The 24,268-nt window shown below is 42.4% G+C and overlaps 1 long non-coding RNA gene across 1 annotated transcript in view; it reads right to left on the reverse strand.

Moving 5' to 3' along the window:
- Positions 1–908: 908 nt before the first annotated feature.
- Positions 909–24,268, reverse strand: part of LOC139305006 (uncharacterized) — a 34,838-nt gene continuing 11,478 nt past the window's right edge. Inside the window, exons 3-5 of the long non-coding RNA XR_011599205.1 lie at positions 7,806–7,931; positions 3,840–3,890; positions 909–1,363 (exon numbers count right to left, since the gene is read on the reverse strand). This is a non-coding gene — a long non-coding RNA (uncharacterized lncRNA). The remainder of the gene's footprint in view (positions 1,364–3,839; positions 3,891–7,805; positions 7,932–24,268) is intronic.

Here is a 24,268-nt window from a genome sequence, read left to right on the forward strand (position 1 = left end):
CCCTGTACGAACACCATAAGTCACCCAGGCGGGTGCGGAGAAGATCTGGATGTGAAGCTTTGTGCAGATCTGGTCGCTGTGTGAATGAAGACCGGACTACTTTGTTATTACAGCGATGATAACATTAGAGTTCAAATGTTACATTTCGGTACAAGTAAAACCCATTATTCAAATGTTAGCGAATGGAGGCATGTTGTTAAAGCATTTGCAATTATAATGAGCACATTTGAAGTGATAGACTCCTAAACTTACACTTTAACAGCAAAAAAAGGACAAAAGTTCAGTTTAAAACTCCAAAAATTTTCTATATCACCCCGTCTGGCTGTTCTTACTTTAATTTAGGAGATCAACACGGGGTATTTTGTTGCTGATCAACTTTAAAGTAAAAAAAAAAAGAAAAAGAAAAGTTGTATTTTCCGTTGATTCCGATGATGATGATGATGATGATGCCGCAATCACAGTCGCTTCAGGAAAGACAGTAAGTTGTATAGTCATCTGACAGCTTGGGAATGACCCTAAAACTATACAACCTACTACCTCACCCCAAAGGACAGTTCATCTCCTGCAGCTGTCTCTCAGGCCAGGCGGCTGATGGTCAACCTGTGAGGACACAAACTCAAAACAACTCAAAAGGGCCTCAGGAGAGTGTGTGTTTATAAAGTTTTTTTTTTATATGATATTTGTCACATTCTAAGCTCAGGAAAAAAAGTAAGTGGGCTTTTGAGTGGAGATTAGTTTGTCACACACACTGTTCTCAGAGTGAAGAATGGATTATTACTGTATTATTAGTATTATATATTTAGTAAGTAGATATTTTATTCATTTTAAAACACACATGGGCCTCATGGACTTTTAATGACTTTCAAAGTAACTGAATAAATTCAAACATAATTAATGAAATCTTTCTTAATTTTATTAAACACATAGTCACCTCATTCTCTTTTTATCTAACCACTAAGGCCACGTCAGCACACTCCATATGTCCCTGCTAGCATGGACATATGGATTAATTGCTGCAGTACATATTAATCTAAAACTTTTTCAATTGTTTTTAAAACCATTTAAAACTAAATTAATCAACTGAATAATCCATATCCAAAATCATTTTCTAAATGACTTTACCTAAATTAAAAACTTGTGTTCATTATATAAGTAAAATCAAATTTGCGGAGAGAGTAGAGAAGAGTGAATCTAACCGTGTGTCATAAACTGAGATCATTTCCTCGTGCCTTAAATGTTGCGAAGAACGCTGTCAAAAATACTTCCTGGATGTCACTTATGCTTGACGGGTCACCCCCTCTCTGCAGCGGCGGCTTCAGGTCTGTGCGGTCTGTCGGCTCGCCTCCTCTCAGGTTCCCTCGGCCTGATGGAGACAAATGAGAGGAGAGAGTGAGCCGCTGAAAGGTCAAACTTTCACCTCCTGTCTCACACATGAGCACCAAGTAATGACGGCACTCCGCGGTGCACGTGAACCTGCGCGGTCACACATGTTAATGCACGACTAACATAAAGCAGCATCTGTACCTGTTTGAGTGTTTGTGTGTAAACACCTGCACACAAATGCAGGCGCTTGCATGCATGCACATGAACGCACAGAGAGTGAGAGCGTCTTGGGTCTGGATTATTTATGAGGATCTTGTTTGGCAATCTGCAGGGAAACCATGTTGTTACCTGGTGGCTTTGGTAACAAGGCTAAAGTGAACATACACACATAGACGATAAACTACACTATTAACTTAAAACTAGTCAGTCAAATCCTCAGAAGATAGCCGTGCTTCATCTGTAGCCTATTTGTGTGTCACAGGAAATCTTGGTGCAAATGAGCATAAATGTGTCTGTGTGTGTGTTTGGCTGAAAGGTCACACAGACAGGTTGTGGTTGTTTCAGGGAGTTTCCTGAGCGAGACAGGAGAGGCTGCGGCTCTGCTGCGGTTTCCCCTCCAGCTGGGGAGCAACGGTGGGGTCCAACTTATAAAAAGTGAGTCACTGCCTTAACTCTTCACACACGCACACACCAGTTTGCGGCTGTTTTATTGCAGGTCGGTTATCCCATAAATGCCACACAAATCTCTACATGAGCTACTTAATGTCCAAGCCTGTAAGGTATACGACAGGCCGCTCTTCACTTGCACTGCTAATGTGTGTACAGCACGGGATCAGGTTTACACAGGACCAGGCCTTTTTCTTAAGGGGTCCCTTCATACTAATGACAGACATAACATATTTTCTTGTTTACCTCTGGAGGTATCTAGTCAAACATTATAAAATGTTTGTCTCTGAGATTTCTACCTCCATCCTAATACAACGGAGCAGCATTGTAAAATAACATATTAAAAATCACTGTGAACTGTTTTAATTGGAACAACTGACAGCTCCCAGAGTAACAGGGACAATGTTTCTAAAAAGACATATTTAAAAGTAGTCTTTCACTGCTGTGAGCACTAAAAAAAAATCTAAATTCTGTTTAAATGTTAAATCAAAACTTTTAATTGCTGGTGTGCACTTACACACTAGCGGAGTGTTAAATTAATCCTGTATGTTTTGCTGTGTGAGTAACTTTTTAAATTATTCAAATTATTACAAAAACGACATAAAAAATGTAAAATAAAATGTGTTCCGAGTGCATTATCATATTAATACACTCTGAGAACACCTGTATCCAGAGAGTGAAAAATGTAGTGGTGTTATTAACTAACAAGAGGTGTAACTGAGGAACGCCCTGCAGCCATGAACTCTCGTCCAACTTTACGAAAGAACATCAGTCCCACATTTTGGACGCACGGCGCCATAAACTGTAAAACTGTGTTAAACTGTCAAGAATGACACTTAAATGATTTGAGATGAACCACTCGGCTCTTTGAAGTGAGCAGACCCCGTGTGCCTGGAGTGTCGGAGTAAAAGAGAAAATTCAGCAAATATAAATGAAAGCAATTGCTTTAAAAAAAATTTTTTTTTTTTACTGTTACTTTTGTCATTTTAACTTTTATGTGATGGCACACTCGGTCACTTCTCTGGAGAGATGGAAGATGAAATAAAATTAGTGACCAAGACTCAAACTTGTGACAGTAATTGTGTCTGCGTCCAGAATTATTCAAGACATTCATCTTATGTTAGAGTGCCCAAAATAAAAAAAGTTAAAAAAACAAATAAAACTACATTTGAGCACCTCTCTTGCCCCGTGAAGGTGGCCGGTCACTCTGCCTGCAGTTGATCAAAGCCACCAACAGGTGTCACGTCTCCCCAAGTACGCAGGGACAGTGTGTGCAGAGCTGAGGGCTCCCGTGACAATGAGGCCTTTGTGCAGTTCCGGGTGCCAGCCGGTGTGCCCTCGTGTACTGTTTCCCTCTAATCTTCATTTGACCTTTAGGCTGACGGCTTTTCTTTCCCCTTTTTCCCGACTAATTTCCTTTGAGGAGATTATCTTTGAGCCGCACCAGAGACTTACTGATTCAGATGACATGACACACACAACGCGCCGGAGACCGTTTTGACGCGTCACTCGCTGCCACAGTCGCGGCTGTGTGCTGGGAACAATGTGAGCCGGATTGTGTTCAATAAACGAACGACAAACTATGTTAATTGTGTTGTGTGCCTGCGGGCCGCTGGAAGAGCAAACCAGAGGATGCATACTCTCGGATACAGACCTGACCTGAATGATTGACTTTGAGAATTCAGCAATGTGGTGGCATGCACACACACACACACACACACACACACACACACACACACACACACACACACACAGTTAAACGCGTCATTGAGTGTAAAGTAAATATATACTTAAATAGAAATAAAAATACATTTGAGAATATAGAAAATTAATAAAATCTTGAAACTAACCTTGACATTGAAGTCTGACCAGGAAAATTAAGTCATTCCCGAATAATGAGCCTGCAAATGAAAGAGAAAAACAGAGACGTGAATATAGTTATACTCACACACATCCATGTCTCCACACACACACACAAAATACTGTGCAGATATTTTCACAAAACACACACACACACACACACACTCACCAAGGTGTCCATGTAGCCCTTAGGTCATAAACCTGCCAAGCAGCTACTTGAGTGTATCATTAAGGCTGATGTAACATATGTTAGAGTGATCATGGCTCAGAAGGCTGCAGCCGAATTTAGACTGGGTCACTGTATTGCCATATAAACCAGCCGATGCTGAAGAAGCTTAAGATTCATCTCTGGCTTCAGAAAAGGACCAGTGGGAATTATATTACTGCGCTATTAGAATTACAAATGAAGTTGTGGCTTTTTGTTCAACATTTATTTTCATTGTCTGTAATTAGCCGTTTTCTTTATCATGGACCAATTTTAGTTTCTAAAAATAAAATGCTAAAATTCCAATTTAATACATTTCAATATATTAAAAACATAAAAGGCAATAATGGAACATTAAGAAATAAACCAAATTAAGCTGCAAATAAAATCCACATTTTTTATATTAAAATACTTTTATAGTAACAAATATTTTTAAATATACTATGCAATATTACACATTATATGAATAAGTATTACGGCCCCCCATCTCTCTCTCTCTCTCTCTCACACACACACACAAACACATTGCAGTGTCAAAGCGAAAGTAATCAAAAATAAAGCTTTGTCTTCTATTACAAAGTGTAATTAAAGAAATGTAATTCAACATATGTAAAATATATTGTATATATTGTAAGAATGAATCATGCACATATTTTTCCACGAGAAAAAAAAACAATAATCTAACGTGATTTTTTTTTATAAAGCCTTGTGGATTTGAGAAAATATAATGATATAAAAATAAATATCAAAATATATCCCTTTTTTAATTTAACAAAATCAGATTTTAGAGTTGGAAACCAAACCACATATATATATTAATGTGAAAACCACACACACACACACACACACACACACACACACACACACACACACACACAAAGTGTCTCAAGGACTGTGTTGCTGAACCCATAGAAAATGAAATGTTAAGATTTTCCCACGAACTTTTGTTTCTGCTTCATTCAAATTCTCCCTGCAAAACAAAACCTTATGACTGACACACACACACACACACACACACACACACACTGAAACAAAAGGAGGTGTAACTGAAAGTAAAACACCCCAAACACATCTCATAGCTCATTTACCTTCCTGTTTGCTGCTTAACAAATTAAAAGTCTCTTTTTATGGCTAACTGCTGAAGTGCTGGTGATAAAGATAGCTGTGTTTCACTCCATCTTTTAACTGACACGCTCATCCTGCCTGGAAGTGCTCTGAATAATAATCAATATTTTAAGTACCTCTGTGTGTGCCTTTTAAAATGTGTCCTTGTGCCTTTTCACTGCAAGTGTATGTGCCTCTGTATTATACTCAAATGCACCTGTGTGTGTTTGGGTAAGACTGTGTGGCCATCTGTAGTGCGTGCATTGTGTGTGTGTGTGTGTGTGTGTGTGTGTGTGTGTGTGAATGCTCAGAGGAGGAGGCTGTGCCCTGCACTCCTTGGGAGAGGCGTGGGAACCCCATTCATCTTAGGAGCCAGGGTTCATTGTGGGGTACATAGCATCAAATGTGTCTGGGTGTTTGCCTGTGTGTTTGCCTGTGTGTGTGTGTGTGTGTGTGTGTGTGTGTGTGTGCGCGCGTGCATGTGTCCTGTGTGTCTGGTTCAATTTGTGGTGTGATGGTCTTTGTGTTAGCTTTCACATTTCCTTCAGTTTTGCTGTTTTTAACATTTTGTAACACATCATATGTTTGTTTTTTGTTATAAACCAGGCTTATAGATTCAACGTGGAGGCAAAATCTGAAATTCTAAAATCACTTTTTTCACTTAAAAAAACAATGCAAGACTCCTCAGTGGTCTATCATTTACAATGTAAAGGTGAGACCATTTGTAAGTGCAGGAAATCAGTGTGTACCGTATAAAAATGTCAAAACAAACTGCAACTTGTGTGAAAATATATAATTGTTAGTTTTTTCTCATCTTCTGGGGATGAAATATTCTTTCTAAAACTGCCAATATTTTGAATTATACTGTATGACTTTCTTGTTAACGATTCTTAAAACGCTATTAAGCATTGTTGTTATTTTTTGAAAGTTAATGAAATGATCGGCAGATTCCAAGTTGTGAAACGTGTATTAAAGCGCGTTTCCCTAAAGGGCGTTTGATCGAGAAAAGCAGCTTGACTCTGCGCAGTTATTACCATTTATTTCTTAGATTGAATAAAGTAGAAAGGAAATAGAAAAGAAGAGCAGAGGAAAATCAAAAAACAATCACATCCTTCATTCGACTCTGCTGCAGTTTTTACTGCTGCACCTCGTGAGCTGATTGGTGCTTAGCAATGACGTGCCCTTCTCCAACTGCTGACGTATTAACTCGCAATTTCACCGAGCTGAGGGTCTCAGAAGAGGGGTCCGGACACACCTAATGCGGGAAGCAAAGTCCGGGATTCCTGCTGGGGGGCGACAGTGATGGCGGCGCTCGCGCCAGGCCCTGTAGTGTGTAACGTAGGATGTAGGTGGGATGACTAGAACTATCTCTGATGACTCACACTGCCTCCACTCCTACCTATTGGTCATGGTGGACTCTGATGTGCTGAGGTGTTCCACATGAAGACATATCGACAGGCAATGTGGAAAAAACCCAAAGATTTTTCAATTAGCGCTCATTTAAAAAACTGATTTATGGGTGATAATTAAAAGATGCCAGACTAGGTGGCATCAACGGGGGTGTGGCGTATAGACTTTTTTAATTATGTGGAAAATGTAGAGCTGATATTCTTCCTCAGGGATGAAGCAGGTGTGATACTAATGTTAATATAACTTTTATTAATTCTTTATGAAGCACACCACTCTATTACGGTTCAAAGACAAATATTGTGTATTTAGGTTACATCGCTTTGAATTGAAGTCTTGAAAGCGTATAATCGAACTAAAGAGAGAAAGGTCTGCAGCTTAATGCCTTAAAGCATTTTTCTTGTTTACGCATGTAAAGGAAAATTTAAAAATGCTTTATATTTGAGCCACATTAATTATAAAGCTTAATAAACGGAAAGTCCAAAAGGCCTGTTCGAGCTTTATCAAAGCTACGTGTGGCCACGTGTCAGCAACCACCCGTTTTCAAATGTTTAACCTTCTATTACAAACCAAAAACCTCGCACGTATTCACTTTTTAATGAGAAAACTCAATGTGAGAATCGCGGTTAATAGTTTTCTGATAGCTGACCAGGAGAGAAAAGGGGAGAGAGACACAGAGAGAGAGACTGAGACAGAGAGAGAGAGACAGAGGGATAGAGAGAGAGAGAGGAGCGTTGTGGTGGGGCTCGGCCTTGTGTAGCAGGCCTTGTCTGGCCCTCGGCCCAACATTACAGCACTAGTCCCTCTCTGCTCCCTCCAAAGCCGTCTCTCTTTCACACACACAAAAGGCCGACCTGGAGTGCAAAACTGCAGGTAGGAACGCACCAGAGGAGAGATTAGCTCGGTTTCGCCTGAAATTCAAAGCCCATGCCACGTTCCCCCCCCCCCCCCGGGTTTGCCTGTATTCGGTTAAGCCTCCTCTCTCTGGACACCCAGACTTAACGTTTAAACACACCAACATGGAGATCGGGTCAAAACGAAGCCGCACTGTGGCGTTTGTTTCATATTTGTATTTCATCGTTTTGTCAAAAGAAAACCCCTGCATGTGTGCATGCTTCACACACACAAACACAGGCATACATGCACACACACACACACACAGGCATACATGCACACACACACACACACACACACACACACACACACTTACCTCCACACCCACACACACTCCCCGACTTACCCACTGAGACTTTGAGGCAACTGGCACACCACAGTCTTCAGCTATCCGGGGTAAAGCGCCGAAATCGCCGCCGCTCATTGTGCTGGGTCCCTCCGTAGCTGTACTCAGTATGTCCACATATCCTCTCTGTAGAGAAGGGCAGAGAAGGAGCTCGGATTCAGTCACACAGCTCTGCACTCCCTGCAAGGAGTAGGCGGGCATGCCAACGAGAGACCCATTCAGAGTCCCAGAAAGTGCCAGCCTTCCTGTCTGCCTCAACACCTTGTCTATACGTCTGTCTGCCCATCTGTCTGCCCCTCTGTCTGGGTTTTACCCTGTCAATCTGGCCACCTTACCCCTAAACCCGTCTCTAAGCCTCGGGTAACCTGCCTAACCTCAGCTAACTGCTTTCTAATATTTACAAACCGGCTCCCCTCGCTCTCCCCTGTCTGCCACCCCCTAGTCTGAGACTGTCAGGGCCCGCCACAATAAGGAGGCCATGTGGGTTTCCCATGGAGTCGCGTGTTCCTCCCGTCTGGCAGTTAACAAGGCTTTGAATGAGGAATGTTAGCAAACAGAGCCGCTGAATGTCGGGTGAATGCTAAGCCAGGCAGCCAGTCAGATTGCAGCACTGGCCCGGGCATATGAATAATGCAGAAGCCTCACAGGGAGGAGAGGAGGCAAGGCTCCGCCTCCCACTACCCCTTCCCAACTCCACCCGCCCCTCCTTCTTTTCCCCGCTCGAAACTCAAATGCCTTCACGGGAGCAAGAGAGCTGAGAGGGGGGAAAGAGAGGATTCAAGATCTCTGCTGCTACTCACTCGTGCAATACAAAAAAAAAGTCCTGCAAGAGGAGAATAGCTTCACATGAACACACACGTTATCACTACAAAACTGTTCCTGAAACATGCCACTTTTTGCCTGTCGTTGGGAACTATCTCACTCTTTTTTTGGCTTTTTGTGTCTTTTGTTTGGAATTGGCACCTGTCCCAGAAAAAGCCCCGTCGCTGCTCCGCCCTCCTGCTCCCCTTTCACTGGAGACTGCCCACGAGAGAGAGAGGGAGAGAGAGAGCGAGAGCAAGGAAGAGAGGGTGGGGCAGAAAACCCAAAAGAGGGAGAGGTTTAGAGATGGAAAGGGTGAAGAAGGAGGAGGGAAAAGGAGATAAGAGCTCAGGAAAATACGTGAGAAATCATCTGTTGAAATCAAGATAAATGCACAGGTAACATGAAATCAAGCAGCTGGTCAAACAACATGCTAAAAACAAACTGCTGTCTTCATCCTCAGCTCCTCAGGAGGACTCACGAGAAAAGGAAGCATGGCGAGCAATCAAGAAGCACATGCTTGAAAAGCCTTTGCATCACGGTAGAGCACAAACCAAAACCAATGATTGTACCCAGTCCAGTTTCACTCTACTGACAACAACCCAGAAGCAGCAAAAACTGACCAAATGCATGCGATCAGTGCCCGCCAAGTGAAGAAAACTGGGGGTCCGGAAAAATGTCTTCGCAAATGGCGCAGCAATGTCGAAGTAGGAGTAAAGCAAAGCCACTTGTTGCGTGATATTGAGGAGCAGATCTTGCAGAGAGGAGTGAGAGCAGGCAGAGGGTTAAAATCCTGGGACTGGGAGTAGTAAAAAATCCCTCCCTCTCTTGGCACAGACTAGCTAAAGGGGAGGGCCCGCCTGTAGAAATAGCAGCAGAGCGTTTTTCCCCTCTTTTTTTTTTTTTTTTCAGAGCTGCAGCGTCCTAGTCTACCCTCTCGCATGTGGCCGGGACCCAGGGAGAGAGGAGGAGGAGGAGAGCGATGGATAGAAAAAGAAGCAAGAGTCGAGAGGGGAGGGGGAGAGAGAGGGAGGGCAGAAGAGCTGTGAGTGGAGGAGAAACGGCTCAGCTGATGATGAAACAGGGACGTGTGGGAGTGAGGGCGCACTGCGCGTTTTCATCACCGACATGACGTGCGCGTGCACGAAGCGGGTGGGGAGGGAGATGGGGGGGGGGGGGGGGGGGCACAGTGCACTTCTCCTGAGGAGGAGAGTCACAGCAAACAAATGATTAAAGGACTCCGAGACAACTTGCAACACCTAACTTTGAGATTCATGGAAAAGATTATCGATTTCTCATCAGAGCTGCCGCTGCTTTGAGTTTAATATCAGACATTTGTCTTTGACCTACATGTCCTTTATCACTAAACTTCCAGGGGGCAATGGAAGCAATGGCGTTTCCCGAGTAAAGGCCGAAAAGTGTGGCACGATCACTGACGATTTTTGACTTGATTACTGATTATTTTTCTCAACCACAGACACGTTAATGAGTTGAGAAGCTACATTGACTGTTTTGGCACGCAATCAAAGTCAGATAAGCACCTGGGTGCTACTGCCCCACCATGATTGCAACAGTGAACCATGCTGTAAAATCCTGTAATATTTACCGCAGTGCGCCCGCTATGTGCCATTACTAGGCCACCCTCGCCTCGCTGCGATCTGCAGCAGCGGTCCTGCGTGCGAATAAGGAGAGGAGAAATGTCGGGCAGTAACCGAACGATAAAATGGACTCTGCTGATGACTCTGCTCGTGTCCTGCACCCTCCTTCCCCCTCCGCCTCCCCTTCAGTGTCCAGCCTATTCTGTCTCCCACCCTTTCTTGTCCTTTCAGTAGCAGTGTTATAGCCTACAGTAATAAACAGCCCTGCTCTGAGCAGCTAGTGTTAATTTAAGCCTGCATGAGGAGGATCTTTTTTATGTTTTTTGTGCCAGATACCACCCCTGCTGTCTTTCTCTCTCCCCCTGTCTCATGCACACCTACCAACCTCTGCATCAGCCTGCTGAAGGTTATTCACACCCGTCCGGTTTCCACCCGACTTCCCTCCCTTCTCTCTGTGGCCAAAGTGCTGTAATGCCCCTTAGTTGTTTGCAACAGATTCCCCCATGGCAAAAAAAAAAAACAACTTCCTCTCTTTTGGACGCCATTCCCCTCCCCTCCAGTCTTCTCTTTCCCAAAAGAAACCCAGAACTCAACACAGGCAAATTTTTCCCCTCCTCTCTCCCCAAAGTAGCAGCCGCACAAAAGAGAGGGGAAAAAGAGAGAACTGTCCAAAGAAACGACAGATCTCACATCATGGAGCACGGCTAGCTGGTCTTGATTTCAATCTGTCTATTTTTCTCACGCAGAGTCTAAAGGGGAATTGCGCACACTGAAACAAATAAAGGTGGGAAAACCTCCTCATATACCCTCTTCTCATATGTGTGTTTTTACTGTGGAGAAGTAGACGAAGACCAGAGCGACTATGAGCGACTGAACAGCAAACTAATATGGCCGCTTGGTGAGTTGCAGTCTCTCCTACCTCCTCACTCTCGGTCCTGGAGGCTGAAAGAAAAGGCGTTACGCTGCTGTGTGTGTGTTTCTACCTCAGAGGACGGACCCAGAGAGAGAGAGGGAGAGACAGAGAGTGAGTGCACTTGTCTTGCCTAACTCTCCTCAGCTTTTTCTCAAATGAAACTCAGATTCCCTGTGTTCTGTGTACTGCTGCACCATCCGCATATGAAAAACACACAAACACGAAAACCGCCAGTCGTGAAACGTGAGCACGAGCGACACAGAAATCAGTTTACAACAGGGGCTCAGCGCGAGGCAGCCGTCGATTCCAGTGCACTTTATCAAGATATATATTCACTCGTGTCCCTTGATGAGAAAAACGGATCGAGCACCAAACAGCCACCATGTTGAACCCTGTGACGTCACATCTCGCCACGTCTTTGAACCAATTGCAATCCGCTCCGAGTACAAAACGCCACTACAACTGCATGCTGAATATAAATCAAACAATAGTGTAAACAAATGCGTGTTTCATCAGCAATTTGAAGAGTCCCTTAGCCCTCCTCGTCTATCTAAGACACTGTTTCTGCTAGTCAGTTGTTTACCATCTAACATGTGGCAGGAATTCAAAAAACTTGGCAGAGCCTGTTGCACCGTACGTCGTGGAGAGTTCACTTGAGGATACGACTCTGGTTTTGGCTCAGCTGCCAACTTCTGACACTGTAGCCCTCTGCGCGGCCTCGCCCCTGCAGGAGCGGCCTGCGTAATGCTGCCATTGATGAAACTCCAATATTAACAACCTCATTTATGACACCTCCAAGAGTCCACAACCACAACTTTTTTTCATCAAGCCCCTTCACCTCCAGGTTAAATCCAAGCTGTGCTCTGCCTTACCACACGTTTATTGTCAGTGTGTAAAAGCATATTACATTGTTGTTGATTTGATAAGCATGCAAGTCATATTTTAAAGCTCTGCATATTGCGGCGGAAACACAGTAGGTGAGGAGAGAAGAGAAGCTGCAGTAAAGTGATTAGCTTTTACCATGCAAGCTTTCAGATCTGCGAAAATCAAAAAGATGCGAAGGGAGCAGGAATTAAATGCAAAACGGTGTCAAATAAACCCACCGCAGTAAATGTGTCAAAGATGCACAACTCATGTTGCACAGTGGCTACACGGCATTGAATGCCTCAGAGTCAAAGTGAGTTACAGTTCACTCATGAGCTGAAACAATGGAGTTGTTGATTCAGTGGTCTTATCAGACCCCCGGCACCTTCACATCCGTATGAATCATCCCGTGAATCCACTGCGACAAACACGACCAACCAACATACAGATTAAATTTGTAGCACACACACACACACACACACACACACACACACACACACACACACACACACACACACACACACACAGCTCGGTACTGTGCTGCCCTGGGAAAAGCAACATACAGAGTACCTGAGAATAATATGAGCTACAATCTTTTTAATACTCAGTGGCAAAAAACATACAGTATAAATACAGACAAACCACAACACGAATTGTAATTAAATAACAAATTATTTGTTTTTTATAGAAAGTAGAAAAGACTAGTTAACAAACAGCCTTCTCTTAGACGAAAATCATCATTAGAAACAGCAAAAAAAAATCCCAAATTTACAGTATATTATATATTTCTGCACCAAAAATGCTATTTCTTCAATGTATTACTTGTAGCTTTTAGTCAGCAGTGATAAAATGCAGTTAAATAAGTAGAACCACGTGGGAATGCCAGTAAAGAGAGATGTGACCCTCTCTGAAGTAGCTACCTCTGTGAATACACAACTTATTGCATTTAAAATGCCATAGTTTGGGTTTTATTTACAAGCTTAAGACCGCGTCCTGAATGGTAGTAACTCACACATGTAACCCCTGTTGTATTTTCACCCAATAACTTACAGCCATCTATACGTTCACACTCCGGCGAACACACACACACTTTCTCCTCTCTTCGGTGACCAGTGCGGCGTGCCGGCTCCCTCTACGAGGTGGTCTGCTGAGGGGCCCCTCGGCAGCACGCGCCTCGACAACTTCTCTATTACAGCCGTGACCCCTAAGGTCAGTCTATGAAGGGCTCTGAACAAAGGCCACGACCCCGGGGTCAGAAGTGTAACGCCGGGGGCAGGCCGGGGCCCCACGGCAAAGGAAGCGTGCTGTTTGCTTTGAAAGGTAAGGATCACTAACACAGAGGCCTAATAAGGATTAAGGGGCCATCCCCTTTGGGATGTCACTCTGGGGCCTCACACATCAGTCTCTATTAACCTCCATGACCCCCGGCGGCCATTATGGGGCTACGGGTCACAGTCGCTCACGCTGCAGAGCTGTAAAACCTAACGTCGCATGCAACCTCTAACACGGGTGCTGCTGATTACATGGACATATTGTTCTAAGAGGTAAACGCCTTGTCAAGCACGACACGGTCCTCCTTTTGAGGACTTCTGCCTGTCCAGGCAGCTTTCACCTTGTTGCAGTAAATGCCAGATTTCAGTTTTTTGGGAAGGTACTTTAAGGTAAAAAGCAGAGTTATCGGCCATCGGGTCAGCTGTCCAAGTAATAAAACAAAAGCCTGACCTGTCTTATGAATTAAATGTACATCTGAAAATCATGTGAAAGCAACAGAATTGATTTTTTTCACTTTAATAAAGAGAATAAAGAGAGTTTGGCGAAACTTCGATAAAAGCAGGTGAGCAAGAACCGAGAGACAGAGTCACAAAATGGAGGACAGGAGGAAACAACATGGCGGCCCGAGTGATGCAGTCACTCACACACTGCTTATGACTTGCCAAATCGTTACCACAACGTTGTATGTTGTACAACGCATCTCTATATGTCAAACAAAGTTATTTTTTAACAAATTCCACAACAGAAACCTGCAATGACTTGACTGTAGGAGATGCAGATATAAATTCCTTCAGTCACTTTGGGATCAAACAGATACACAGGTTAACCCTCTGCAGTCCGTCAAGGACGAGGGACGAAGAATGCAGATATACTGTACGCTTTTTATTCAGTTTGATTAGTTCATCATATTTAATGATTTCTTCTTTTTGCTCAAACGATGTTGGGGGCAAATAAAGTATTTCAATTGTTTCAAAGTTTATAATGAGTATGAAATATAATTATTTCATGCCAGTATGATTAAAGATTAGCATTTCTTTCTCTCTTAATATAATTGACATATTCTGAATACAAGCTAATACATTTATTGGAAAAATAGGAAAAGAGAAACCAAATATATACAGCATATATGCACATAAATACTAATATTGATACATATAACAATATAATTAACAAAGAGTAAAAATAAAAGCCACATTGTGAAAAGTTGGTAATGTGAGCCAGTATAACCAGTATTCAGTGCAGTAAAAAAGGAGACAAATACAGTTTGGGATATAAATGTTTTTTTCCTGCTCTGAATAAATATTTAAAAACCCTGATTGAATTTATGAATTCATCGACAGAACATAGGACTTTATTTAGAAGTCCTATGTTCTGTCGATGAATTCATATTAGTATAAGTTGGAGAATTCAATTCTAAATTTTGATGTAACCTAAAAAGAAAATCCAAGTTTGATTTTTTAAATTTTATTTTACAAAAGGGACCCTTGCAAAAGGACAAACCTTTATTCCGAAAAGATTCTGTATATTTCAACAACAAAATAATGATAATTTTGTTTTTCCCGCATTCTACCGCACAGAATTTCATAATAAATTTAACTTTGACCTCTTTTCATAAACTGAACTCTGGAAAGTAAAGGTAAAGGTGAAAACGCAGTGTACTTCTTTTCGATCAAAGCTTTATCACGACTAAATGATATTAACAAATATCAACAAATACACTTTAATTATTGCTTAAAAATAAGGATATGGCAATTTTATAAACTGCTCAAGCTTCGGTTTCAGTTGGAAACACTTAAAAATGAAGGATGAATTTCTCTCTCAGCTTGTGCAATTAAAAGTGTATTGAGAAGGCTGTTATCCAGGATGTCACAACATGTTCTTCTAAATCTCTTAAGAAAGGTGGGAGACTAAAAATACATTGTAATTGTCAAGAAAATAAGCACCCATCTGCGTGTACAACATTTTTGAGTTTCTGACCCTTCAGACATTTTCAATGTGCAATTAAAAAAAGTGCAGCTATCATTACTGCAGATTGCTTAGATCTTATGTTTTTTTTAACATTTCACATTAGAACTTTAAGTATTAAATACATGTATAAATTTTCTTTACTGCATAAAAAATATTTTTAAAATGTTTATATTACAAATGTACAAGAAGGTAAAGCAGCTGACTGAAACTCTACATAAACAAAGTGGTATAAGTCTGCAAGGTCAAAAAAAAATAAGTTCTCGAGTGTTTTACGAACACAGTTCACACTTATCAAGGGCACTAACTGAGCACTTTGATTCAAATGTATTTCTTTGACAATCATTAAGCCACTCACCTCTGAAAACCGAGCTTCTCTGTGAGGAGGGAGCCCATTCGGCAGCAGAGCAGAGCAGAGCAAAGGTTGGAAAACAGGAGAGACGAAATGGACCTGCGCTTGTGAGACACAAGTGTCCTAAACAGCTTTTAAAACAGCCAAACAGACAATAAATCCCAAACAAGCAGCACTTTGACAGCTTCACAGCTCGTCCCTTTTTTGCAGCTCTTCTCTCATTAAAGAAAGGGTAGTGCTTTGGGAGAATCATCGTCCTACTTTCAGTTAACCATGAGACTCCCCTGTCTAGGTCATTTTGTAACTGCCAGGTTTATTAGAAAAGTGCGGTTTCTAATTTATCTAAGAGAATACACTGCCCATCTCAAGGACACTAAAAAAATGTAATTACAGGGAATTATTGTCCTGGGAACTAAGAAACACAACTCTGATCCTTGGCAAAAAGGGCTTTTTTCTGTAATTTGTAATAACAGAGGCAAAATTTAATTTACAACAAAACTGATACTGCAATCTTTGCTACCATGGTTTTGTCCAAGCATCGAAATATTCTGCAATGCTGGAAGACACAGGAAAAATGCTCTGAATGTTAAGTTAAGTGCTCTCAAGGCTGCAACATTTCAGTACAAACATTTGAGTCAATATTTTGTACACAGTTCCTCTGGAATAACTCGTTATTAATAAAGCAAAAAACAATTACAAAAAAACAGAATTACAAACTGCAGACAGGCTAAAAAGATGAATCAAAAACATATTTTCAGATGCGTTTTTTATATTCGAAACTTACCCCTCTTCTGCCCTCCTCCCAACACAAACACACACACCTCTCCTGATTCTCAGCTACTTGCTGCTCACATTTCGGGGTCCATCCCGCATTAATAAATGATCATTTTTGCAGCTCTTTCCAAACATCAGCATACATGCAGGTCTCTGGCATTCTCAGGGAGTGGTACCACCTCTTAAAGGGTTCGGACCTGCTGTTGGTTCTAGTTTAATGCCACGTCACAGAGCCACTGCAGCCTGGATGGGCCTGCGTGACCTAGCTCGGCCCAGATAGGAGCCCTTCGCACCCCAGCCCCCATCGGGACCATACACCCACATTTTATACAAGGAAGGTGCTGGTGCAGGGGAGGGGGGGGGTGTGATGTGAAGCCATGTTTTATTTTAACTGCAAAATCTCTGTTCTTCCTGTGATTTCCCCAACGTTCTCCTCTCATTTCCAAAAATCAAGCATTTATCTGACTGAGTGACATGTTCGTTTCAGTCACCTGTATCCAATTCAGCTGACTAAGGGTTCAGGATGCTCCAAGGGAGTGTTTGTTTGATTTCATATCGAACACGAGTCTGCACACACATACACACACATATGCAGGCACATGTCTGGAGTTGTCTGGGTAACACGAGGCACGCAAGTACGTCTACATGAAACCAACAGTATCTATTTATGTGAGCAGGAAATTCACAAGAGGTTCTGATTTTAGAAGACAATTTGTATTTTTTTTATGGTTGGTTCACTGTGGTTTAATAAGGAAAATATTCCCAGACAGAGAAAGTGTGTGTGTATGTGTGTGTGTATGTGACTTAATGATCTACTCAAGGACATCCACGTAGCACGCTAAAATTGAAAAATGAAGAGTGCTAATAGGTCGGAGCATCTCCTAACTGCCGCAGCCGTCGAGTCTTGATGCTAGTGATTTATCTTTAATTGGATTTTACAGAGGGGTCTCCCAGCGGGAGGCGGCGGACTCATTTCTGAACTGTCCCTACAACTTTGTGCAAAATGTACAGACAAATAAGCAAAGTTGGCCTGGCAGTAAGCAGAAAATGCAATTAAAGCTGAAATGTGGAAACCATCCTACATCTGACCTGCATAATTATTGTTTTGTAAATCTATACAGCAGCACAGAAAATATTCATCTGCATATTTTTACATATATTTCATGTGAAAACAGTGAACACTTTTTTTGTTTTGTTCTCTGGTCTTTCTCTATTCATGGCTGACCTCGATATTAACCCCAAATCATTGTTAAAAATGAAGCCTTGATCCAATTCTTCAAACAATGTATTGCATTCATTTTGCTTTGACAAAGTTTTGCCTCGACATTAGCAGATATGTCTACAAACATTACACTAAAACTGTTTTCTGATATTTATATTATACTTTTCTTTGAGACATATTTTCTTGGGTGTTTTCACTGAGTGAAATATCTTGCAGAAATACCAAACGCATAAATCACTAATAAACCACTAGCTCTTACTTTAAATCAAATGTTGTTTTTTTCCTAAAAGTATTAACTCACTGTGGTCTCTACTGCAGTGTGCAGTCTAGTGAGAGGGGGAAAGGGACGCTGGCTCTCAGGGGTTAAGATGCTAGCAGTCATGTGCCTGTCGGCTGCAACAAAAGCCTGCCTATGTAGGGTGCATACAGATGGAGCGAGCTCCTTTGTGTGCAGCGTTTCACACGTCGCAGACTCGGAGCTGCCAGGTCTGGCTCTCTGGGCCTGGCTACAGGCCTAGCTAGCAGCTTGTAGCACCTGACGCAGGGCTCTCACTTTGCTTTTCTTTGCTTGGGACACAAGTGCAGCAAGTTTTGATAGATAATGGAACAGAAGTCCAAATAGTGGGTCACACAGCTCAACACAAACAATCGCAGCAAAATACAGCAAAGCAAAGCACAGCGCTGTAGCCAGGCGGGCTCAGATCAGCATGACAGGAGCAATTGTAAGCATGCCTCCCACTCAGGTCTGACTCAAAATATTTGATTTTTCCCTCCTCTGCTGTCTGTTAAATACCCCTGAAAAATACTCTTCAAGACTTGTGATGTGCTGATATAAATACAACCAGTGCATATTTTAATCATGTGTACAGCTGTGCATGGTGTGTACATAGTTTTGTATCCTACTATATACACTGTCTGTGTGTATATTCTGCTATATTTATGCTATGTTCGCCAAGTCTCTAGCACTATAAGGCAAGGTCCTTATAGTGCGCATGTTAGTGTACACAGTGATTAAACTAGCCTGGAACAAGCTTTAACATGGGAGTACAGACCTTCACAAGCAAGAAACTCATGGGTTTGAAAATGTTTTTTCTCAGTTTTTCTCTGCAGAAATGATTCATCTGCCCTCAACACTGGAAAAAAATCCCTTTTTGCATATATATTTGGTGTGTAGAGCATTTATACAGCATGCACTTCCTACCTGTGTTCAGACATAAACTACACATTGAAAGAAGTTTTTTTTTCTTAAGCTTTACATGGTCAATTTAACCTTTTCAATCACAAACAATGCAAGAGTTTATTTCACTGTGGAGGATTACACAAATGCGGATTCTGCTATTCATGCAAACAAATCCAGAAGTATACAGCTCAAATAGTGTATTGCAAAAGAAAATCAATTCTCCTATGCCAGAATTTAAACCATACAAAGACTTGACCCTCAATAAGCCATTAAGTTTCATTCTGCACTCTACAGTATATCCAAAAAAATCCGTCAGTGTCACGTTGTTGGTTGAAGGTTATTATATTTTGATAAAACCGCACTGTAAGTAGAAAAAGTGATAAAAGAGGCTGAGGGGTGATTGTGTGATATTGTTGAATTCCTCGCAATTATAAAAACAGACATATACAATGGGCAGCTGTCAACTTTTTGTAAAATCTGACCGTACCCTTTTACAGTATATTCACTCATGAGGTACTCAGGTGGAAGCTCTTACACAGAGTGAGTGAGCGGTTGGGGGGTTCACTGTCCCGCCTGAGGACCCTTCAGCAGCACACCTGGCTGTTAGGAGAATGCAGCCTTTGACATTTTAAATGCAGGACAATCTCTCTGAACACTAGGACCCTCTGCTGCCCTGACTGCACTTAAAACCCACATAAAGTGGATGGAAATGCTGTGGCCGACCAGCATTATTTTATTATTTCAAGTGCAAAGCCCACTGCTTGCACTAAGTTAACCTTCTTTTTTTAAATCATTACATGTAAAAGCATTTAGTCGATACAAAAATACTTGTTCACTGCGCTGTTGGTTTTGGATTGTGAAAACCCCAAGCCAGCCATATGAATGACAGAGGCTACACTCAGAAGAAAAGAGAACTATAAAAAGTGAATTCTGCTATCCTTCCAAAAATCACAATAAATCTTTAATGAGACGATACTCTGCTCTCTCTAGATATTCTCCTCAAATAGGCCTGCTGGCACAAAAACAACAATAATAAAACCACAATATATTATTACGTTAGGATCAATACTGGGTGTAATGTTTTTGATAAAAGCACTTCTGCACAAATTAGCAGGCTAGTATTTTACTGAGACATGTGAAATTATTTTAACGTGACCCATTAGAAGCTTTTATATGACTAACATATATTAGATACAGAATTAAAAGATTTTTCTGTGTTGGCGATCACTGCTTTGAAAAATTGCATGTTAGCAAAGTTAGCACTCCTTTCAAAGGATATGAGCACTGCTAGCCCTAAGCTAGCTTTACATATTCAAGTCTCCATTGGTTTTCAATAGGAATGCTAACAATGCTACAAAGTTTTTTGTTTGCTTTTCAATACAAAAACAGGAGACTTTTTTTCTGTTCTGTGTCAAGTTCCCAGAGAGGGGAAGTGTCAAACTAAAAGCCCTTCAAGCAAAGTGTTACTGTATCTCTTTATAAATGGCACAATGGTCATTTGTCCTGCCATCACACTTGCAGTGAAGCTGGTGAGGTCCAATTAGCTCCCACATATCGTCACGTATTGTTCCACACCATGCTACAAATTTTATTAACAGCGTAAATACTCCAGGATGAGGGGATGAAACTCTGCAGGCATGTGCTTGTCTGTATGTGTAAAATAAAGTTTCTGCTCTCTCTTCCTTTCACACACACACACACACACACACACACACACACACACACACACACACACACAAAACCAAACCTCTCTATCTCTCAAACAAACTGTTGCTATAAGTTGTATGTTAATTAAACCTTTGTCAGCACAGTCTGCAGAGTATTAGCTCGTATTTTCTGACTCTGCACCCTGCTGTCACCAATCATGTCCTAAAACACATACACACACACGTATACACACCACATGCTTGAGTTACATGCTACCAGGACAAGCCGGCCGGGTGCCTGACAACCACAACGATGGAGCAGACGTCAGGGAGGGAGAAAAAAAGGTACCCTAGCGTGTTAGTTTTCTGCCAGGGAGTCCCTATTGACCTGTTAAACCTTTGTGACTGGAACAAATGCAAATGGCGCTGACTTGTTCACACAAAATACTAAAGGCCCATTCAAATGAGGCCCTAGGCCACAATGCAGCAGTGGCCGAGCACTCTGTGGAGGCAGGGCAGCCCCCAGTCTGGGGGGGGGGGGGCACAGAGATTCTTTTAGCCATTGCACAGTTCATTCTGGTTGTCTGGTGGAGAGCAACCATCCAATCTCATTATTTCTCCTTCATGAACACACACACACACACACACACACACACACACACACACACACACACACACACACAAGATAAAGTTACCTTACACCTCTGTAGTAATTCTGGCCTTACTAAATCACAAACACTGTTACACTGCCATGAACTTTACACCATAATTACCCTGTATGTAATACTTAGTAATTGGAAGCCAGCGGACCTGAACTGTTCTTGTTATCAAGCATGACTGGTGTCATGCTTGATAATCAGACACTGCTTAATCCACCTTGGTTTTTGCAAGGATACTCTGTGTCCCTGTGGCTAATATCATATCCTACTTTTTAATTCTGTTAAGTGGTATAGAATAGGAAATTAAGAGAGAGAGCAACTGGGAAAGAGAGATGAGAGAGGGAGAAAGTGGCAGAGAAATACATAGACATGATTTCAAAAAGAGAGAATAAATAATGAATACATAACAACATGAAAGAGCAGCTTCCCTCTTCGACTAATCATTCAAATAAGTCCAATACAGGGGAAATAAAAGAATCCCAAAAGTAACGGTAATGATGTGTAGTATGATAATAATACTGTAGTATGAGTTTGTGAGCATGTCAATAAACAAAAATGTGAGTAAGGTGTTTACATGTCAGGGAAATGGAAGAAATCCAGACAACCCAAGGTTTTCCATAATCAGAGAATGAGCTATTCAAACCGAGATATGAGATTTGTATGAGTCAAGCCACAACTGGGTTAACTGGTTTGCAAAAACAAAATTCTTCTGCGTGTAAAAGTAGTCACTGATGCTAAAAATGAATACAGTCAAGAAACTGTGGGATACTTTGGGATGAAAACATCTATCAAAATGCCAAACAAACCACCTTTAAATGAAATAAGACATTTTATGTGTAGGACAGAGACTCAGTTATGTGCTCAACTGACTGAAAATGTGACACAAGGATGCAGCTTCTGTAAAAGACAAATCTTTACCTGATACTAGCACATAAGGCCCTTGGAAGTCATGGAGGGCTTTTTTGTTCCATCTCTTCTCTCCAAATAAGAGATTAGTAGAAGCCTGAGGTTGGCTCTCACCAGCACATCTGGACAACACCTGATCTGTGGCTTGCTGCCTACTGGACCTTCACTAAACTGGTTCAAATGAAGGGTTTTATTCCAAAAGTAGGGATGAGGTGGGAGGTAAACCAACCACGCTAAACCAAGTCACTTTTTACATCTTTTCAATCCAATACACTGTAAATGTGTATGAACTAAATTCAAAGTATTCAAATATAAAATTGAGTATACAGCTGAGTTGCAGCACCTTTGCATAATTAACACCTCAACTGCTTCACGTTTTATCAATATTTCCCTGGCTCTAAATTGTTTCCTTTGTAATTGGCATAAGTTTGATACTGCATATCTACAATATTAAATGAATTGTCCAAAATATGAAAGTTACTTTCTTTTTCTTGAAATTTACATTGTCTGCTTTTCCCCCCTGCCATACTAACTCTCCTGTCGTTTCTGCTCCTACCACTCCCACCTGCCCTGCAGTAACCCGTGTTCCCGCCATTACCCATCACCTGACCTCCCCCGCCCACCTGAGCGCTTGTTCCCATTCCCCATCAGCCCAGTTGCGTATACCGGCCCACTTCCATTCACTCCCAGCCAGATCGTCTATTGTGCTTCAGCCTTAGGGTTCCAGCCATTTTCTCTGTCTGCCTGAGTTTTGCCTGTTATGGACAGCATGTTCGCCTCTAGCCAAGCCCGTGGAAGCTAACGCCCTCCTTTGCTCTGTGACTCACAGAGCTGTCCCTGTCCGCTTGGGCATGTCAGGTGATCATCATGAAACACTCATCTTTCACCCGATAGACGCACCTCAACTGCCTGTCATTCTGGGGTTTCATGGCTCGTCAGACATAACCCACACATTGACTGGTCCTCTGGAGTTATTTTGGGCGGGAGTTGTCACAGTCATGCTCTGTGTCTTGGATCTGCCCTGTCTCCTACTCCTTGTGATTCCACTGCATACGAGATTCCAAATCTCTCTGGAGTTCCTTCTGGATATCTGGATTTGAAAAAGGTCTTTAATAAAGCTCAAACCACATCTCTGCCTTTGTCATCGCCATGTTCACTATTACTGCGCCATTGACCTCCCAGGCATGTCTCCAACCGAGGGTCAGCTTTATTCACTCAACAACATCACCGTCAAGAACAGGTACCCTCTCCCACTCATTTCCTCAGCTTTCAAACTGCTACAGGGGGCCTCTGTTTTTTTTATCTCAATTTATATCTTAGGAATGCTTAGGTGTGGTATCTGTTAGGGAGGGGAATGAGTGGAAGACTGCCTTTGACACATGCAGCTACTATGAATATCTGGTGATGAGGTTTGTTTTTGTATATTTGGATGACATTCTGATGTTTTCTAAGGCCAAGCAGGAACATGTGCAACGTGCGGTGAGTCCTTCAAAGACTGCTGGATAACCAGCTGTTCGTCAAGGCGGAGAAGTTTGAGTGTCTCCAAGGTGTTGCTCCTGGTGTTCACTGTCACTGCTGGCACCATCCAGATGGACCCCACCAAGGTCAAGGCAGTCATGGACTGGCCCTTCCCTTCCTCTCACAAGCAGTTGCAGCACTTCCTGGGGTTCGCCAATTTCCATGGGCGCTTCATCTGGAACTACAGTGCCCTCACCTCTCAGAATACTCCCTTCATGTGACCTTCAGGGGGTTTAAGTGTTGTTTCACCACAGCCCATCCTTCCCAATCCCTCATGCCAGTTTGTAGCTTTCAAGCTAGCTCTGGAAGAGTGGAGACACTGGTTGGAGGGGGTGGAGTAGGTGGTCTGGACTAAACATGGAATACTTCTGCACAGCTAAGCGTCTGATTTCCCATCAGGCCAGGTGGGCTCTGTTCTTTAACCAATTCGAATCGCGATTCAACACTTTCCTACCGCCCAGGATCCAAGAATGTGGACACTTCTGCTGAGACAGGGGAGATCCTACCCATCTCCTGCATCCTCAGTTTCCCAGGGAATCTAACATCAGGTAAAGCAGTCACACACTGAACATCCACCTCACAGTTGTCCTGCTAATCGCCTTTTTGTCACAGCTCACCTTCACTCAGAGGTCCTCCAGTGGGGGCACTCCTCTCGCCTGCCTGTCATCCTGGTGTTGGACACCTACTGGCTCGCCTACGCCAACGTTTCTCATGGTCCTTGATGGAACAGAACACCAGGGAGTTTCTTGCCGCTTGCCCAGTTAGCTCTCAGCACATCCAGCAAGGCTCCCGC

The sequence above is a fragment of the Enoplosus armatus genome, chromosome 22 (genome assembly GCF_043641665.1).
Source record: "Enoplosus armatus isolate fEnoArm2 chromosome 22, fEnoArm2.hap1, whole genome shotgun sequence".
Lineage (NCBI taxonomy): Eukaryota > Metazoa > Chordata > Actinopteri > Centrarchiformes > Enoplosidae > Enoplosus > Enoplosus armatus.